Source organism: Girardinichthys multiradiatus, chromosome 11 (assembly GCF_021462225.1).
Source record: "Girardinichthys multiradiatus isolate DD_20200921_A chromosome 11, DD_fGirMul_XY1, whole genome shotgun sequence".
NCBI lineage: Eukaryota > Metazoa > Chordata > Actinopteri > Cyprinodontiformes > Goodeidae > Girardinichthys > Girardinichthys multiradiatus.
Window position 1 is genome coordinate 29,068,171 of NC_061804.1, and position 18,135 is coordinate 29,086,305.

The following is an 18,135-nucleotide window of genomic DNA, read 5'->3' on the forward strand; positions in this document are numbered from 1 at the left end:
ATGAAATAGTGAAAACAACGGAACATGACCATAATGGAGAGTAAATGACGAAAGTAAAGTTCTTTGAAGCAATAAATATGCCGAAAAAACCCAAAAGGAAATATTGGCTATCTTTGCCCAATCTAGATAATAATACTGTTGTGCTGGATGACCAAACCTAATGTATCTGCATTACAGTGTCTGCACTAACCCTGCCTCAGTTTCTCTTTATCCTGGTTTGTTCCACCTCTCATCATCTGTTACTGTGTGGAGATAACCAGCAAATCTCACCTTAGAGCTCAATGTTCAAATGTGGTTCAATATATGCAGGGCATCTCATAATTACATACTGCTATCATATTCATTTTATGACTGCTGCCTGCTTTTGCCCAATGTCGCCTTTACCAGAACAGTGGATCCAAACAACATTCTTTTCTTTTCTTATTATAAACTTGAAACATTTGTGGAGTGAATTGTAACTATATTTTCCTGCACACAGTCAAAAGCACACACCAAAGCACAAAGAAGCAACAAAAACCGTTTCTCCCAAACAGGGAAAGGAAGATATTACTCTCATTTATTTCGCAATCACTTGAGATCCTTTAGTTTTTACTGCATCATGCCTCCTTGTGCCTGAAGGAACAATAATGCAAATGCAAACCCCTGCAACAATCTGCCCCTGCTTTTGCTCCATTTCATTTGACTGCGTGTGCACACAGAGTCCAAAGTACTCCAATTACAGTGGCTTGAAAAAGTATTCAATCCCCTTAAACCACAAACAACTGTGTATTTTAATTGGATTTTATGTAATAGACCAAGACAAAGTCTATAGTAACATAGTTATAAAGCTTTAAATAAAATTGTTAATGGCTTTAAAGATATTTTACAAATAATATCTGAAAAGTGTGCTCTGTATTTGTATTAATTTCCCCTGAGTCAACACATTGTAGAGCCTGCCTTTGTCTTTGGGGTATATCCCCACAAGGTTTGTCTATTTGGAAACATGTCTGCTCGTTTTTCTTTGCAAAATAGCTCAAACTCAGTCAGATTTAACGAAGAGTAATAATTTCACTAAGGCCTGGACTTTGTTTGGCCCATTCTCACATGTGAGTATGATTTTTTTTTAATCTAAATCCTTCCATTGTAGCTCTGGCTGTATGTTTTGGGTTGTTTTCCTAGTGGATGATGCTGCCAGCAACTTATTTTACAGTGAGGGTGGTGTTTTCTGACACACACACACACAGGGTTTTGCACATAGTTCAAAAGGTTTTCAATTCAATTTTAGTCTCATCTTAGCATAACACTTTTGACCACGTCTGCTGTGTCCCCTACATTGCTGGTGGTAAACTTCTTGTGTGTTTCTTTCATCAACGTCTTTCTTCTTACCACTCTTCCATGAAGGCCAGACCTATAAGTAAGTTAAAAACGCTATGCAGAGATAGAGCATAAAAAAAAAATATAATAAAAAGAGGAAAAAAATCTAGTTAATGATACAGATATTTAAAATCAAATGTGATGTAGGGGTTAAGCGCACAACCATATATATAGAAGTATATATATTCCTCAATGTGGCAATCCCGGGTTCAAGTCCCGGACCTGGTAACTTTTGCCTAATGTCTCCCCCTCTCTCTGCCCCTCTTTCCTGTCTGCCTCTAGTGCCAAATGAATATCACAAGTGTGATATAAGAAAAACAAAAAATAAAATAAATAAATTAAATCAAATGTGAAATACTAGTTACATATGATCTGAAGGAAAGGCACGTTCGGATAGGAATGTCTTCAGTTGCTTTTTAAATGAATCAAGACAACATAAAAACAAAGGAAGCTTCTGTGTGTCAGAGAGTGGGTTTGGGTCGGACCAGCTTGCAGGGAGATACTCGGGAGCCAGAGGGTAAGGTTTTGATCCATAATTTATTTGAAAGGCTTGAACAGCGCAGGATACTCTGCCAGGAGTTCAGGAAGCAGTAAACAAGATATATCTATCTAAACTCCTCCTGAAGTGCCAAAAGCGCAGATACATAGTCCTGGGGGTTTGTGACCAGATGTTCTGCTGTCTCCAAATAGCGGGAATTGATGTAGGCTGCTCGAAGATGTATGTGGTTTTACTGGAGGATGGATAACATGTGCATTAGCCCCTGGCTGTACTGGAGACCCGGGCCCCGCCGCCCTCTTTCGCTTGGAGTCACCAGAAGGCGGGGTCGGGTCCCGAAGAGGAGCGGAACTCCGGCAGCGGCGTCGTCCCGGCCAAGAAGAAAAGCCTGCAGGAAATTTGGTGGTGGCTGAGGACGCTGCGGACGTGGATGGCTCGGCTGAGGCCGCTGCGGACGAAGAGAACTGGGCAGCGGGTGCTGGGGTGAGGAGAGTTGAGCAGCGGGTGCTGGGGGCGTGGACAGCAGGCGACGGCGGCGCTTAAGGTGTGAGGAGGAAGACTCTGGAGCTGGTAAAGTGGCAGGCTTTCTCTGGGGAGGTGGAGAAGACTTGTAGCAAAGCGGGCCGGTACCAGGAAGGGGTATCGCCAACTTGGACCCCTGAAACGGCAACCGCTGCCTTTCCTCCTCTGCAGCCTGACGCGAGCTGGATATTCTGCCAGGAGTTCAGGAAGCAGTAAACAAGATATATCTATCTAAACTCCTCCTGAAGTGCCAAAAGCACAGATACATAGTCCCGGGGGTTTGTGACCAGATGTTCTGCTGTCTCCAAATAGCGGGAATTGATGTAGGCTGCTCGAAGATGTATGTGGTTTTACTGGAGGATGGATAGCATGTGCATTAGCCCCTGGCTGTACTGGAGACCCGGGCCCCGCCGCCCTCTTTCGCCTGGAGTCACCGGAAGGCGGGGTCGGGTCCCGAAGAGGAGCGAAACTCCGGCAGCGGCGTCGTCCCGGCCGAGAAGAAAAGCCTGCAGGAAATTCGGTGGTGGCTGAGGACGCTGCGGACGTGGATGGCTCGGCTGAGGCCGCTGCAGATGAAGAGAACTGGGCAGCGGGTGCTGGGGGTGAGGAGAGTTGAGCAGCGGGTGCTGGGGGCGTGGACAGCAGGCGACGGCGGCGCTTAAGGTGTGAGGAGGAAGACTCTGGAGCTGGTAAAGTGGCAGGCTTTCTCTGGGGAGGTGGAGAAGACTTGTAGCAAAGCGGGCCGGTACCAGGAAGGGGTATCGCCAACTTGGACCCCTGAAACGGCAACCGCTGCCTCTCCTCCTCTGCAGCCTGACGTGAGCTGGATACTCTGCCAGGAGTTCAGGAAGCAGTAAACAAGATTTACGGAACTTACAAGAGCTGAACAGGAACTAGGCTGACGGGGATACTAGGAATAACGCACGAGTATGACAGGTGAATAGCAGGTGTCTAGCAGAATGAGGCGACAAGGAACAAGTGAAACCGGTAAGCTTATATACAGGGAAGGTGAATGGTGAAACAATGGGAACGAGAGGAGGAGTTAATCAGACGAATGCTTACAGATGTGCTGGCCAGGTGAAGGGAACTGAGGTAATGGAGGTTACTATGGTGACTAGAGCTAGTAAACGCAGAGACAGGAGGGGAAACTAATACTAAACTAAACTGGGAGGGACAGGGAAAGAAACCTAAACATAAGCTGACGTAAAAAGTAACTCTTGGAAGAACTAAATCTAAGGGTGTGGAAGGGACTACGTAAATAAGCAGACTTACTAAATAACAGAACATAACTTACTGACAGGAACTAAAACATGAGAGATAAACGAAGAGAACTATTCCTATAAAACTAATCAAGAGAAAACTATGCTGTAAGGCAGGGCTGGGGAAGGAACAACTAATAATAAGGGGAACAAGCAACTGGGTAAATAATAACAAAAGGGGCCAAAGGGGAAAAGAGAACTATGGGCGAGGGGAAAAGGGACTACTAAAACTAGGGGGCAGTAGAGAGAACATAAACTAACATCAGGATGACAGAAGGAATAAACAAACATAACTACTAAACCCAAAGAAATAAAAAATACCTAACTGAAAAAGTAAACAAACACAAAACCAAAACAAAGTCCAAAATGGCAGATACTGACACTGTGGAAGTCACCACTAATAGGTATCTGTTGACACATTCTTCCACCAGAGCAGTGGATCTCTGCAGCTCCTTAAGAGTCACCATTGGTCTCCTGGCTGCTTTTCTGTTAAATTCTCTCTTTGACTTGCCCTTGAACTCCACACTTTTTCCAATTTTTGTTTTAAAAGAGACTGAAAACCATGTGCCATTTTGCTTACACATCCAAATTATGCACCACTTTGTGTCGGTCTATCACATAAAATCACAATAAAATACACTGATGTTTCTGGTTGTGACCTCACAATTATGTGCTAAAAGTTCAAGAGGTTTGAATACTTTTGTAAGGCACTGTTTCTTTTCATCGTGAAAGCACTGCATCCTTGAAGTTTAAAAAAAAAATTGCTCAATCTGAAAGTTTGCGTACATCAGACAACAGAACTGAAAAGGCTTTTGTTCCCCAACACAACAATTTGCAGTAAAAGAAAACGTGGCGGTGCTGGGGTGGGGGGCATGCTCCATGTGTCCCATCAGATGAAGAAACTGGCTAAGTCATTTACTTGTGGTCACACTAATGAGTCAAGGAATTCATGGTATTATGAGCCTTGTATCATGCAGGCTGAGAGCTGGCTGTGAGGAGCAACATGTTGTAGTGTGTCTGTCACAGTAAAAGGTGTGGTAACAACAATGGACCGTGCAGTAGGGAAACCCCCTAAAACGTTTCCCTATCATGCGAGCTAAGAACACAGGAAAAGCAGTGGAATTATCTTATAACCTGGAACTGGATGATGTCCAGAAATAAAAATGAGTGCATGACCTCTGACTCTGGCTGGTTGAAAATCAGGGAAAGATTAAGCTAAAACTCAAGAAATAACAAAGCTATTCCTGATGTGCAGGCTATGTTTCAACCTCTGCATGCTTCAGACTGAAATTAAGTCATGATTAAAAGCCACCGTGACTTCATCCACAGCTTTAAGGACTTAATGACCGATTTGAAACTCGTGCATTTAACAATCTTTGACTTTTTACAGACTGAAGTGATGATCAAGAAACACAACTAACTTAGAATCTGCACACTCATTTAGAAAGTACAAATGACACTTATAAGCAAATGATACAGAGTGTCCCTGCCTATAATGACATTGCATAAGTAAAAATACAACTTAGACATTCAGAATATATACAGGTATGCACACATTTGTGGACAACCCTGATTAAGGTATGTAATTAGGCTTCCTGTACCATCTTACTCTTAAAAAAATCAACCTCATTTGAGCACATTTCTTCAGCATGGGAAAAAAAAAACTTAAAGAAACAATTGTTTTAACAATACCAGTGGCATTATTATTGGTAACCTTAAAGTTAATATTTTGTACAACCCTTTTCAGTTAACAGGACAGCTCTTAGTATTCTGTAACTTTCCAAAAAGGTTGGGACATAAACAGAAAGGGATCTTTGACAATTTCTTTTTGTCTCTCTAGGTGGTCCAGAGTACTGCGTCCTGTGTTATGCTCCTCTCTCTGTAGTTCACCCCACAGGCTTTCTAATGGAGCTAAGTTCAGAGCTCCTGATAGTTGATTTTGTGTCTTCTAAATAATTTGTCTTGTTTTGGACATATGTTTGGATCAATAATACTCATTTTAGCACACTAATGTTCGCCAAATTTGCATTTCAAATCCCCTGATGGTTTAAAACGTTTGTTATGATATGTACTCTAACAAAGTTCCCATGGTCTTTAGAATGGAAACAGGCCCACAGCATCACAGATCCTCCAACACACTCTACAGCTGGCATGAAGTGCTTTTCCACAGATCCATACATTGTTTCATGTCAAACCCACCTGGAGTTTTTGTTGCCAAAAGGCTCAATCTTCTCTCATCTGACCAAAGCACACTTCAAATGTTTTCATCTTGTGATAGTAGAATAAAAGGTATTTATTCTGACATTACTCTCAAACAAGTGTCTAATGGTTGGTATGAAGACCAAGTGATCTAAAGATCCTGCTCTTTGCTGGAGGTCTATAACAGTGAGCTATGAAGCATGTTTTTACCTCCCTTACCATGTGATTGCAAGATAAATATGGGTTCTCAACTAGCCTTAGTGGCCAGTGGCTAAAATAAATGGGCCTCTGCCCTTTATAATATCATATTTATACCCCAGGGAAACAGAAAATCATGAATTACCAATAGGAAGGTCCTAGAAATTCTGATAAACTTCAAATAGATAAATATTAATAAAATATTCTTCAGTTACATTTATTTTAACGGAGCTGTAGAAAGAAACACAAGGGATTTTGTTGATAATAATAAGTCCTTAATGTTTTTCCCACTGAATAAAGGCACTGAATAACGTTTACTAAAATTTCAGAATAAAAGATTAATTTATTTCTCCTTTTTATATGTCTTCACCAGGCATGCTAATAGGTATCAAAACTGTCATAACCTTTCAACCCAAACTGTTTAAACCATTTAAACCATAAAGCTAAACATTTTAGCATGTGGTCTTCAACCAGTCTCAATTGGCAGATCAAGACTGCTTCCTTGTATTCCTCTTTTCGAGCAACAGGAAAACAAGCAATGTAGAGTATATGATATGAGTGCATGTTCTTTGTGTGCATAGTCTTTGTTGACCCATTTTATATAATTTTCATGGGGGGACTTCTGCAATCAAGTGGATGTTAAAGGCAAACCTTAATGTTACAAATAAATTATTCTAGCAGGTCATGGTGACAATACACAACATGCATGAGCAGCAACAGAGGAAAGGCTCGAGGGTCTCAGAGGGGCAAAGAAGGGAGCAGAAATGTATCGTCATTATGTGTTTTAATATCATATATATATATATATATATATATATATATATATATATATATATATATATATATATAAAACCCGCAAGCACTTTGAATAAACACTCAAATGATCTTTGAGTCATCTTTAATTATTTCGCGTTGGTTAAACTTATGAGAAAAGAGCCGTCAGAAGTCGGTTATTGATTTAAAGAGCAGTGCTGTTGTAAAAGGAAACGCAGACATCTCCGGACCCCTCGCTTTAACGAGGGGGTTTATTCCAAGGTTAAGTTAGCCTCCGCTCAACAGTCTACTCTCGTGTTGCGGCATCTCCTCTCTGATGAGCTGGACGACACGCGGGGTCAAAGCACGAGACCGGAGTTAGGATGAACGCGCTCATTTTTTTCTGTCAACATTTAAAAGAAAAAAGAAGGACGTCACGCGCGCCTTGTCGGTTAATTGCCTATTAACAGAAAGTAACAATTACCTGCACGAGCCATAGTGGCGCATCCTGCTGCAATTCTAATACAAGCTAGAGAAAACCCATTTATTCAGCACAGAAAACACAATGAAAGGAATACATGTTTTTTTTTTTTTTTCCTAACAACAATACTTAATTTCCCGAGCGCAAATGAGCATAGCAGGATACGCATGCAGCGCCGCATCCTCAACCCAGCATCATCTCCACTTCAGCTGGAGACCTGTTAAGCCATCAATTATACTGCGGTAGCTCCACAACCAGCAGTTGTTGCATGTTGAATGAAACATTGCTGCTGAGGACGTCTAAAAGCGTCTCCTGCTGTTATTCGGACCTAAACGTTAAGGAAACCCTACAAACCATGAGACGTTCAGCGGCACAGGTAAAGAGGAGCACTAAAAAAAATTTGAATCTCACCCGCAGCACTGAGGATTGCGTCCCTGCCGTTTCTTCTCGCTCCTGTGAGTTAATGAGGTTCTGACGTTTAGTCCGTCTGATTTCACCCTCAACTGCTGTCATCCACTGGGTATGGATCTTTTTTTTCCAGCGGTGAAAGAAGGGATAATTTGGCGTGCTTTCGCAAGGCTCTGCCCTCTTCAAACTAACCTTCCCGCCCCCTCCTTCTTCCCTGCTCAGATTGGTGCTGGACAGGAGGGGCAAACCCTGAACCCGAGGGCTGATTTACAAGCGTTGATTTGTCACAGCGATCAGAACCCACATGGACCTGTAGTGGACGTCTGCAAGAGGGTTTAACCGAGCAGTTTGTCACTGATGCTCCCGACAAATAGAGGACCCTTAACCCCCCTCCTCCTTGTGCGCCTGTGCACAGCAGCCTCTCAGACGTGAAACGGTGGTGAGTGGGCCCACTGATTCCGTGGGCTGTCGCGAGTTGAGCTCTGACGCAGGTGTCCAAAGGTTCAGCCAGGACTGACAGAGATGCCCAGCCTTAGAGCTGCTGCTGACAGTGATAAAGTAATATCATCTGAGTCAGTGCAGCAGCAGGAAATGGGAGCTGATTATCCCCCACTCCGTGACCTTGGGGTGCTATTGTCTCATCAGAGAGCCTCGCAAAAAGTCGGGACAGGGGAGAGAGGAAATATGAGACAACTCACTTTTGTCTCCCTGTGCCCAAGGTACCCTTATGAGGGAGTAGGTAACATCACCTCTAACCCGCAGCTCACACAGCAGCAAATGGCAAGAAGCTGTTTGCTCTGTTTCAACTCCCAGGTGTGTTTGTGCGAGCAACAGACCCTGAACTGATTTTGTTCTACGCTATGAACACAGATATGTCACAACTGTCAAGACAAGCAACAACTGATCCACATGACCTCTCAGTCAGATTTCAGCTGGCATTAAAATGGCTTTGGCTACAGAAAGATGTTTTTGGAATCTGCTGAGAGAGTTTAGGTAATAATGTGTGACAGGTTTAGGGCTCGACAAAAGTAGACCTATTATTTAATGTAAGTACAACTGTAATGTTACTTAGGAAATATTCTTATTCTCTTGTTTTAATGTATTTCAAAACAGAAAACACAAAAACCACTCTATTTGAATCTTCAAAATGGGGGTTGTTATTTCAGCTCCAAAGTCAACATCTTTTCTTTAGATTAGGAAGTCAATATCTGTGTCATGGATAATGCCTGATAATGCCTTACATTTAAATATGAGCAAAGACAGATGCAGATATGTCGAATGTGGCCTGGTTGTGGCTAACTGGATCATTACAAGTATGTTTAAAACCAAGTTTAACGTAGGATGAAGGTCATTACTCAGCTTGTTGTATTATTTTGGGCTTTAATTAATTTTTTGTAATTTATTTCTTGTTTTTCATCTGTGGAGTGATTATGAGACATAAAACAACATTCATTTCAAACAACAAAAAAACAAAACAAAAACAAGAATTGGATCCACAAGCTTGAATTGGTTGTGGATTTTCTGTATTCTACAGAGTCAGAGATATGTATACAAGCTCAAACATATACAACCCACTCGATTAATATTTAGTTGAATGTCTCGGAACAAGTTGCACCTCAAACACACTTTTGTAGCCATCAACAAGATACTGGTATGTTTCTGTCTGGATGTTTGACAACTCTACTTGAAAGAGTTGGTATAATTCCTCTAAATAATAAACTGAAAGCTGCTATGGTGTACACACACCAGTGGTACTTTCCACAGTGATGCTACATTAACATGGAATGAAAGAGTGCTGAGTGAGAAGGAAGCGCTGCTCAAAAATCTACATCTCCAAGCATGAGTGAAATTTTAAGGTCGGATGAGACAAACCATTTGACTGAAATAACAAGAAAATATTTGGAGAATTTAAGGTGATAAAAAAAAAAAAACCAAGAACTTTGTACCCCCATACATGGTGATGGGAGCGTCATGCTGAAGGTTTTCTTCACTTTCAGTACTGACGCATTGCACAAAGTAGGTGTGAAAAAATAAATTTGTTGAATTTACCTAAAGGTGAGGTCTGTGACTGAAAAGCAACCATTAAAATGACCTCCACCATTTCTGATAAAAAAGAGTGGTCAAAAATCCTGCCAGAATTATGTCAGGATCTTGTTACTCGATACATTGCTTGTGGTTTCTCTACAACCCACTAAGAGATAATTATCCTAGTATCAGTGGGGGTATATGCATATATTTGTTTTTTTTATGTGTAATTTAGGCTCTCTGAGGAGAATTTGAGAAAACTAACAATAAATGTAAAAATGCACCCATTTCTTGTTTTGGAAAATCATTGAAGTTCTTTCTTTCTATCATCATTCTACTGCCAAAAAAGAACAGTTTAAATCCATCCTTTAAAGTCTAAAAGCAATATGGCTTTAATGCACATCATGGCTTATGACCTGAACTGTAAATGCATGTTTAATATGTTTTTTTGTAGGTGACTATAACTTGGGCTATTACAAGACAGAACACAACGTCTCAACTATAACATCTTGATTATTGCATATCTGCATGGACCAATGGCTAAAATGAGAAAAAGATGAAAAATAAACAGGAAATAGATGAGTTTCATACATTTCTGGCACAATCGGTATTGCTTTTTCTACAAGGGATTCCTCCTGGTGAGTGTCACTGCTGGGTCTCCTGCTATTTGTTCCTGATTAAGTTTTCTTGATAGGTTGTTGTTTTGTTACCAGTGAGGGTCTAAGGTTAGTGTGAAAGAAAGCGGCGTACCATTTTTATTTATTATTTTCATGTATTCTTCCATTGTGAAACCATTTGAGACTATAATTGTAATTAGAGACTGTAACAAATTTGATTTTATGTGATCTCCTGTGGATGAGAAGAGAGAGACATGCTGACGTTTTGTGCCAAGAAGCCTGAGAGTTGGGAGGAAACACATTTTGAGAGTTAGATTATGGTCCTCAGAGCTTTATTGTTTGGTGAAGATTATCCTTGCACTGAAAAGGTAAAGATTCCTTGCACACGTCTTTATCATCAATGCCTCTTGTTGTGTAAGATTCGTTTCTCGATCCTTTTTTGTTTTATGTGCCAGCTAACAGCATGTAAGAGGTACTCTATGCAAAGGTGTCCTGCAAAACGTGTGACATTTAAAATCCATCTATGTCCCTCTTCGAGGAGATAAAATAAATCCAGCCCAGTGCTGCACAGCTAGCGTCCCTTCAGTAATACCCTGGGTCAGGATAATCATGTCCCCCAGCTAATAATTATAAACTCTGGCCACATGACTCTCGGGTGTGTTTGTCTCAGCTGTTTTATGAATTGGTTTTAGGCTGAGGAAAAGAGGTTGGAAATAGGTGCACTGTTATAGAAGAAACTTAACCATTTATTTCTCTGTGTCTGGCAATCAAACCAAACCTTTTCTGTTTTTGGTAAGTTAAAATCACTTCTTTTTGCTGAATACCAAAAAAATGTGCGATATAGTTTTTAAAAATTCTCTTTCTTTAGGTTTCTTACGTTCAGGAGTTGTGAGGAAAATTGCCTTTTGAACATTTTGGGTATCATTCCACATGGTTTTTAAGATAGTTTGCTAGAATTTGGGGACGGTGTGCAGTGTCAAGAATGGAAAATGTGTCTGCAGGAGTTCCACAGGAATGTGACCGTATAAACCTTTTTCTTGCGAGATTAGTGAATAACTTTTGACACCATTATTGGTATTGTACCCAGACCGTTTTTGTAACCTCTCAGAACCATATCAAGCTGAAAAAACCCTGACACCTCTAACGCCCGTCCCTTGCTTGGGCTCTGTGGAGCTCGGTGGTGCTGCTGCCATTAGCCCTGGGGTGTATGTGCCTCTCTCCCTTGGTGAATCTCGGTGAACGTGGGTGCCTACTGGGGTCAACCGAGGAGCTGGCTCCGTGAGAGAGCATTTTGTGTCCCCGAATCCTTCCCTCACCATTCCCCAGACCCCTCACTTTGCCTGCTCCATCACACTACCATTCATGTAGGGCTTTGAGGTGCGGGTGTGTCATTTGGGTGTGAGATGAGTTTTTCATCTCCGGGGTCCCATGGTGGCCTGGACCCCAATTTCATTGTACAACTTAGACACTCTAACTTATAACATTTTCATGACAAACACATGATGGCCTTCAAGGTGCGCACATTTAATGGCATCAAGGGGGGATCTATTTAATAAGCCCAGGGTTCTAGGTGGGGGTTGTCGGGGTGTTGATGGTGCTGGGTGCTGTCGGGGGTGACTGCACAACAACACACGTCAACACCACATTTGAGCGGGCAGAGATAGACTTGGGGTCTTTCTACAATCCTGACCTAAAACAGGAAACCTTAACTGATTTCATTCCAGTGGGAAGGAGAAAAACGTTTTAATCCCTATTTTGAGATTTTTGCAGAGGAACAGCCATCTGAAGGTGACAGTGGTCAGCCTGCTCCATTTGGCTGTGAATAAGAAACTCTTATCACTTGATTACAGGTACCTCTAGTGCTGCTCTGAGCGAGAGACACACATCTAGGAGTGCAGTTGACCGGAAGGTTGCACTCTGTGTCTCCGAGGTGTGAACACGTGTATCTGAATGTCACGTTGTTGAGCACTCTCCTACAATCTTTGTTTTCTCCTGTTTTCTTCTTTTCCCTGCCCCTGATTAGTGTGACCTTTCCTTCTCTTTGTATTCCAAAAAATTAGCCTCTTGGTTGCATTTTATCCAACAATTGAAGGCGAAACAATGCTGGTTTGCCTTGTGCTCAAAGCCAAGGCCATAAGCCTTATCAGGATTGATAAACAATTCAAAATGATGCAGTGATTCAGAGTTGTTTGTGCTTTTGCATCGATGCAGCAGGGTGGTATGTTTTCTAGCTCTCTGCAGCTGTTCAGGAGAGCAGGCCGCCATCTATAACTAGATGTAATGAGTGAAATGGGACCATTTACTGCCATGCGCAGAGCTGAGATGTCAGCTCCTTAGTGAAGCAATTGGCCATTCTGTCTTCAAGTGGCTCCGGCCCACCAGTCATTTTATGCTGTCTCCCATCTTCCTTCTGTTGTTCTAACTTCTTCTCGTGCTTTTAAGGAAAGGTCACTTAAAATGGCGATGATTTCGAGTAGATATCAGTGTTTGTACAGAGCTCTGCTCTTTGCAGCAGAAGTGGTTTAATCCTAGGCAGCGAAATCTAAAGTATGCTGCCTTATACAACTACATAAACATTTTCCCACAATGCTTCTAACTGAAATGTGATTGTTAGCCAGAGAGACAAACATGGAATCAAAATGCTGCATAATGAATGCTTCAGAAGGAGTTACGCTTCACAGAGGAAGTGCTGAGGTCATCACATTAAAATCAAGGAACACAAATCACTGGCAAGACAACAAAAACAAGCTGTTATGCCATCCATCAAACTTTTGTTGTCTTGTCTCCTGGATCCTTTGTAGATACAATGACAAATGGGTTATTTGTCATCGCACTATGTAAAATAAACGTAATAAAAATTCTGCAAAAAACAACAGTCCTGCACCAGAAATCTTTGCGTTGTATTCTACTGCCAGTGTAATCTAATCCTGGTAAAGAAGTTTGTGATATAAATTTAAACAGAAAATGTTAGAATAATTTAACCTTTAGGTCCAGTACATTTATAAGGGGGCAGGGTGTTGCTTGTACATATTTTATACTTCCCCTTTTTGCCTATAGGAAATGGGCACAGTGACACTGGGAATCTACAACTACATTGGTTCAATGCAAGGTTTAGGAGGGAGTTCAGGAAAAACATACATGATTTGAAGGTGTTTTTGGGTCTAACCTCTGATCACAATTGTTCATATTTTCCAAGTGGTGCTTTAGTTCATTCCTTTAGATTTACTTTCTTACTTATTCTGTTTATGTTCCATTTTAGTTCTGTTTCTTCTGTAAGATTTGTCTTTTGTTTTTTGGTGTCTTTGTATCTCTGTTCAGTTCCAATCATGTTTTGTTTTAACTCTCAGCCACTGCTAACAAAATCAGCTTCATCCAGTCCACCTGTGTCATGCCCTATTTTTACTCTTCCATCCTGTTTACTCCTTGCTGGAGAATACTGTTTGTCATGCCAAGCCTGTCTACAACTGTTCGCTTTGCTACGCCCATACTTTATGGTTTGTTTTTTGCCATGCCAAGCCTGTCCATGTCTATGACTGCATCTGCTACCACCTACCTGCTGTTATTTTTCCATTTTGTTATTAATTAAACATTTTTACCTTATGCCTGCCTGTCTGCATTTGGGTGCTACTCTGAAAGTCACCACGTTTGACAGCAACAGATTTGAAATTGCTAAAGCTATGACAAAATCTCTCCGTGGTAATCATTTTGATGATAGATATATTTAAGGGTCTTTTACACAAAGCCAAGTTATTTATGTTAGACAGGTGCTTTATGCATCTGGTGCCCATTTCCTCTTGGACAGCTCTAAATCTTCGCATGTTACATTTCACAAGGTTGGAGCATACAGAAAGAGGAATCTTTAACGATCTCTTTGCATAATCTCTCTCTAGATCAGGGGTGCCCAACTTCCAACTCTAGTCCTCAAAAGCTACATCATGCTCCAAAATACCTAAAACAGAAGGCTGAACATGTCAACATGTCATTCAGCTCTGCAGAGGCCTGGTAACCAGCCCTTCATTTGATTCAGGTGTGTTGGAGAAGACATGCACCTAAAAGTTGCAGCATACTAGCTCTTGAGGACTAAATTCAGGCACCCCTGCTCTAGATTATTCAGACACCTGTGTCCTCGCTTTTGTGCTCCTTTTTCAGTTTACCCCTCAGATTTTCTATAAGCATTACGAATGAGGATTGAGATGGCCATGGAATCTGGGGGACCCTTTATGTGTTGATTTTAACATATTTTTTGATGACTTTCTGTTGAAAGACCAGGTGACGACCCATTTTCAGTTTTCTGTTAAAGGGCTTTAGATTTTTTATTTAAAATAAAGTATTTTTAAATTGTTTGTGATGCCATTCAGTGTAACAAGGTTCCTAGGATTTTAGAATATAAATGTTCTGTACTACCAGCTCTGAAAGAAAGGCTTGCAGACCTTCAGATGTTCAGAACTAACGTAAACAGCTCAGCTAATTCACAAATAAAAAATGAGTTTAAGATCTCTCCTCCTCATCAGTAACTAAAACTATATCCTTTTTAGGATTCTACCATTCCTTCTCCACTCGGTTACAACTCATTCATGCTTGCAACTGTGTGACTCCTGCATAGGCACATCAGAAAATATGTAATTACAGTGACCTAAGATTCATGTGACATTCTGTCAATGCATCACCTTATTCAATTCAATTCAATTCAAAGATACTTTATTGATCCCCGAGGGGAAATTAGAATTCCAGTACAACTCATCCAAACATACATCATGACACAAGACAAGGGGGGGGGGGGGGGGGGGGGGGGAACGGGTCACCGAGGCTTTGCTGCCCACTCACAGGTGCTGCCCTTGCTAGATGATATAAAGCTATCCTACCAGCTTTTAGTGATCCCTGTTGTAGAGCGTGGGGAATTGCTGCATCCTGAGCACTTCTCAGTCCAAAAGTGTGGATAATCAACAACTGACAAAGGTGGCAATTCCTCCATAGTAAGAGTTGCATTGAACTTTGTAACTGCTTCACCTTTACTAGTTTATGAGGGAGCTCTGACACCCTTGCTCAATGGTCCTGTGGTTGATGGTGCCAGGGTATGATCAACCTTTTTCATTCCACAAGGGGGGGGAACCATTCAATATATTTTCTGATGTTTGTTGTGTTTCAAATTATTCCAGCTGCTTTTTTGTGGGGCTCTTGGCCAAGTCCTTTTATCTGTTGACACAGAGGGTGCAGGATGCATTTCTTGCTCAGCCAACCACTCGTAAAAACTGTTTCCCTCTGACTTGCTTCAGAGTTTTGCCTTTTATGTTCTGCTATCAGTTGACATTAAGATAATCAAGGTATAACATTTGTTTGTTGATTCGGAATCACCCTTGTATGAAATTTGCTTTAACATTGTAGGCCACACCCAGTCAAAAACCTTATGAATCTTGCTACCATAGCAATATGGAGAGATCAGCTAATAACATCGTTTCTAACCTTGACCACACACTGAATCATTAATACAGACTGTTACCATCAGGTCGAAGATACAGGGTTCAATGTTTAAAAAGGTTAAACTGAAAACTGCTTTTGTAGATCAGTCAGTCATCAAACTAAACTTAAAACAATGTGTACTCAATTCCATCTGTGTATATATGTCTGTAAACAATAGTGCTGTGATGCAAGACACAGTTTCTTACTCTTTTTAGCAATAAAGAAATATTGTATCCCATTTCAATTTGATGCATCGAAAAATAGATTTTAGCACCCCTGCCCTGGTGACGGTAGGTATCAGTGGTATGTAGATAGTATCTAATTGTTGTTCTGCAGACTTGATGACTCCAAAATGCTAGTCATTGTTGTAGTTTTTTGACTGTGAACTTATGAGATTTTGTTCATACCATCCTTGTCACTGTGCACTCTGGCAGGATAAACATGGGTCCTCACTGAACATCATGGATTGTTAATTAGAAGTTCCCAGAAACTCTGATCAACTTTAAAAATGTTAGTGTAAATTTGAAAAAAAGGGACTCAGTAACAATTGTTTTTAATGGACAATTGGGAGAACCAATTTTGTTTTTCTCACTGAATAAATGTATTTAAATTAAAGTTTGGATTTTTAAAAGATACTTATTTTTTATACATCTTAACCAGGAGTGCCAGAAAATGTGTCAACACTGTATGTCTATCGTCAGCTCCAGCCTCCTTCATGATCCCCCAAACAACATCATATAGGTTCAGTTGCTGTTTAAGTCTGTACGTGTTCATAAAGTCAGCATTTCTTAAGCTGCATTTTGCCAGTCATTTGTGCAGGAGCCATATTTAAATGTATAATGAGACCATGGCAATCGTGCGGTTTCATGCAGCACAAATGGAATTCCCTTAAAGACTCAGCAGCTATCTGAATTCAGACCATTAAGCTCAAAATAGTCCCAGATGGGACTCTGGCATTTTCCACACAAGACGTGAAGCAGCTCTGTGGACAAAAGGTGCTCACGGCCGTAACATGCTGCTCTACAACAGAGCTCCTTAGTCTTGGTTCTTGGCACTCGGTGAACCTCTGACTTTCCATTCCAACACCTTGGCATTGGAGCATTGTGTTTGCTCTGTATTGCAGTCTTCATTCAGTCCTAAGTGAATTACTGGATTGAAAGCTAACATCATATTTCAATGGATGCCCTGAACAGTTATTCCCATATGTATACTTATAGAACGGGCCTCATGAGAGAGTGTTAGCAGTGCTTGTCCCAGTGGTGTTTTGCTGCCTATTTGACCGTGGAGAAAAGAACAGAAGTTTATATTCGTTCTCAAACATGGGCCTCTCGAGAGTACACAGATGAGCTACTAGATCAGACTGGCTACAGCTCCCAGTAGGGTTTCTGAGGTGTTTACTCCAGGTTTTAGTCTTTTTAACCTTAAGCCATTATACCTTTCATGGATATCTTTCCCTATATGTGCATTTAAAATATGTACATTTAAATGTTGTAAGGGAGGTAAGTTGCAGCAGTAAAGAAGACCGTTCTTGTGTGAGCATGAGGATGTGTTTCCTTCTTTGTGCCAAATAGCATAAGGTTCAAAGTCATGTCTTTCAGTAGGAGGTTTGGTTTATATATCCAACATGCTGTGCTGAGAGATTCAGAGACCAAGACCCTCCAGCAACTCAGAAAAACAACTTTTAGCAACTCTAGGTTTGTATAATATATCTTCAGCTGAAGACACAGTCATTTTCTTAAAGTTTTCATAGCCCAAACATCACATTTTGTTGCATTGCAACCACAAACTTCAATGTATTTAATTTGTTTTACTTTCATTTCATGGCCCAACGTAAAGTACTCCATAATAGTAAAGTAGAAAAAAATAATGGGGATAGTCTTGCTTCTCCATTGTCCCCTGATGCTTTTAACCAGTTTGAGCCCGTGTTTTCATCAGTTTTAACTGAGGTTGTGAAACATCTGCAGCCTACTCTTAAAGCAGTGTTCTTTTTATTTTGGAAGGTTTTGGAGCTTTTTGGTCATATAGTCTACTCATTCTTGTTGTGATTATGAATACATTATTTAATATTTAATGTTAATATTTTAATATTTGATCAAATAATATTTCGGTCTGTTAAGGGTTGTCCTGTGAATACCAGCCCAATAAGGCGGTGGTATTAGGACAAAATTGAAGGGGATGAGCCAAGCTCTGACATTATTGAACAGCAAAACTCTGCACACACATGGAATGAATTCACACAACTTCTTAAAATACAATAATTTATTAACAAAAATAAGTCAACTCAAGTCAAACATATTTCAATCAACAAACTCTTTAATATGCTAAAACAATCCAACTAAACTACCAAGCAGAATTAAAGAATAACAA

General features: G+C 40.8%; 1 protein-coding gene across 1 annotated transcript in view; it reads right to left on the reverse strand.

Moving 5' to 3' along the window:
* gabra3 (gamma-aminobutyric acid type A receptor subunit alpha3) overlaps positions 1-9,968 on the reverse strand; it is a 165,392-nt gene extending 155,424 nt beyond the window's left edge. The window contains exon 1 of the mRNA XM_047380092.1: positions 7,673-9,968. The gene's annotated coding sequence lies outside the window, so the exon portion shown is untranslated. The remainder of the gene's footprint in view (positions 1-7,672) is intronic.
* Between the last annotated feature and the right edge of the window lie 8,167 nt (positions 9,969-18,135).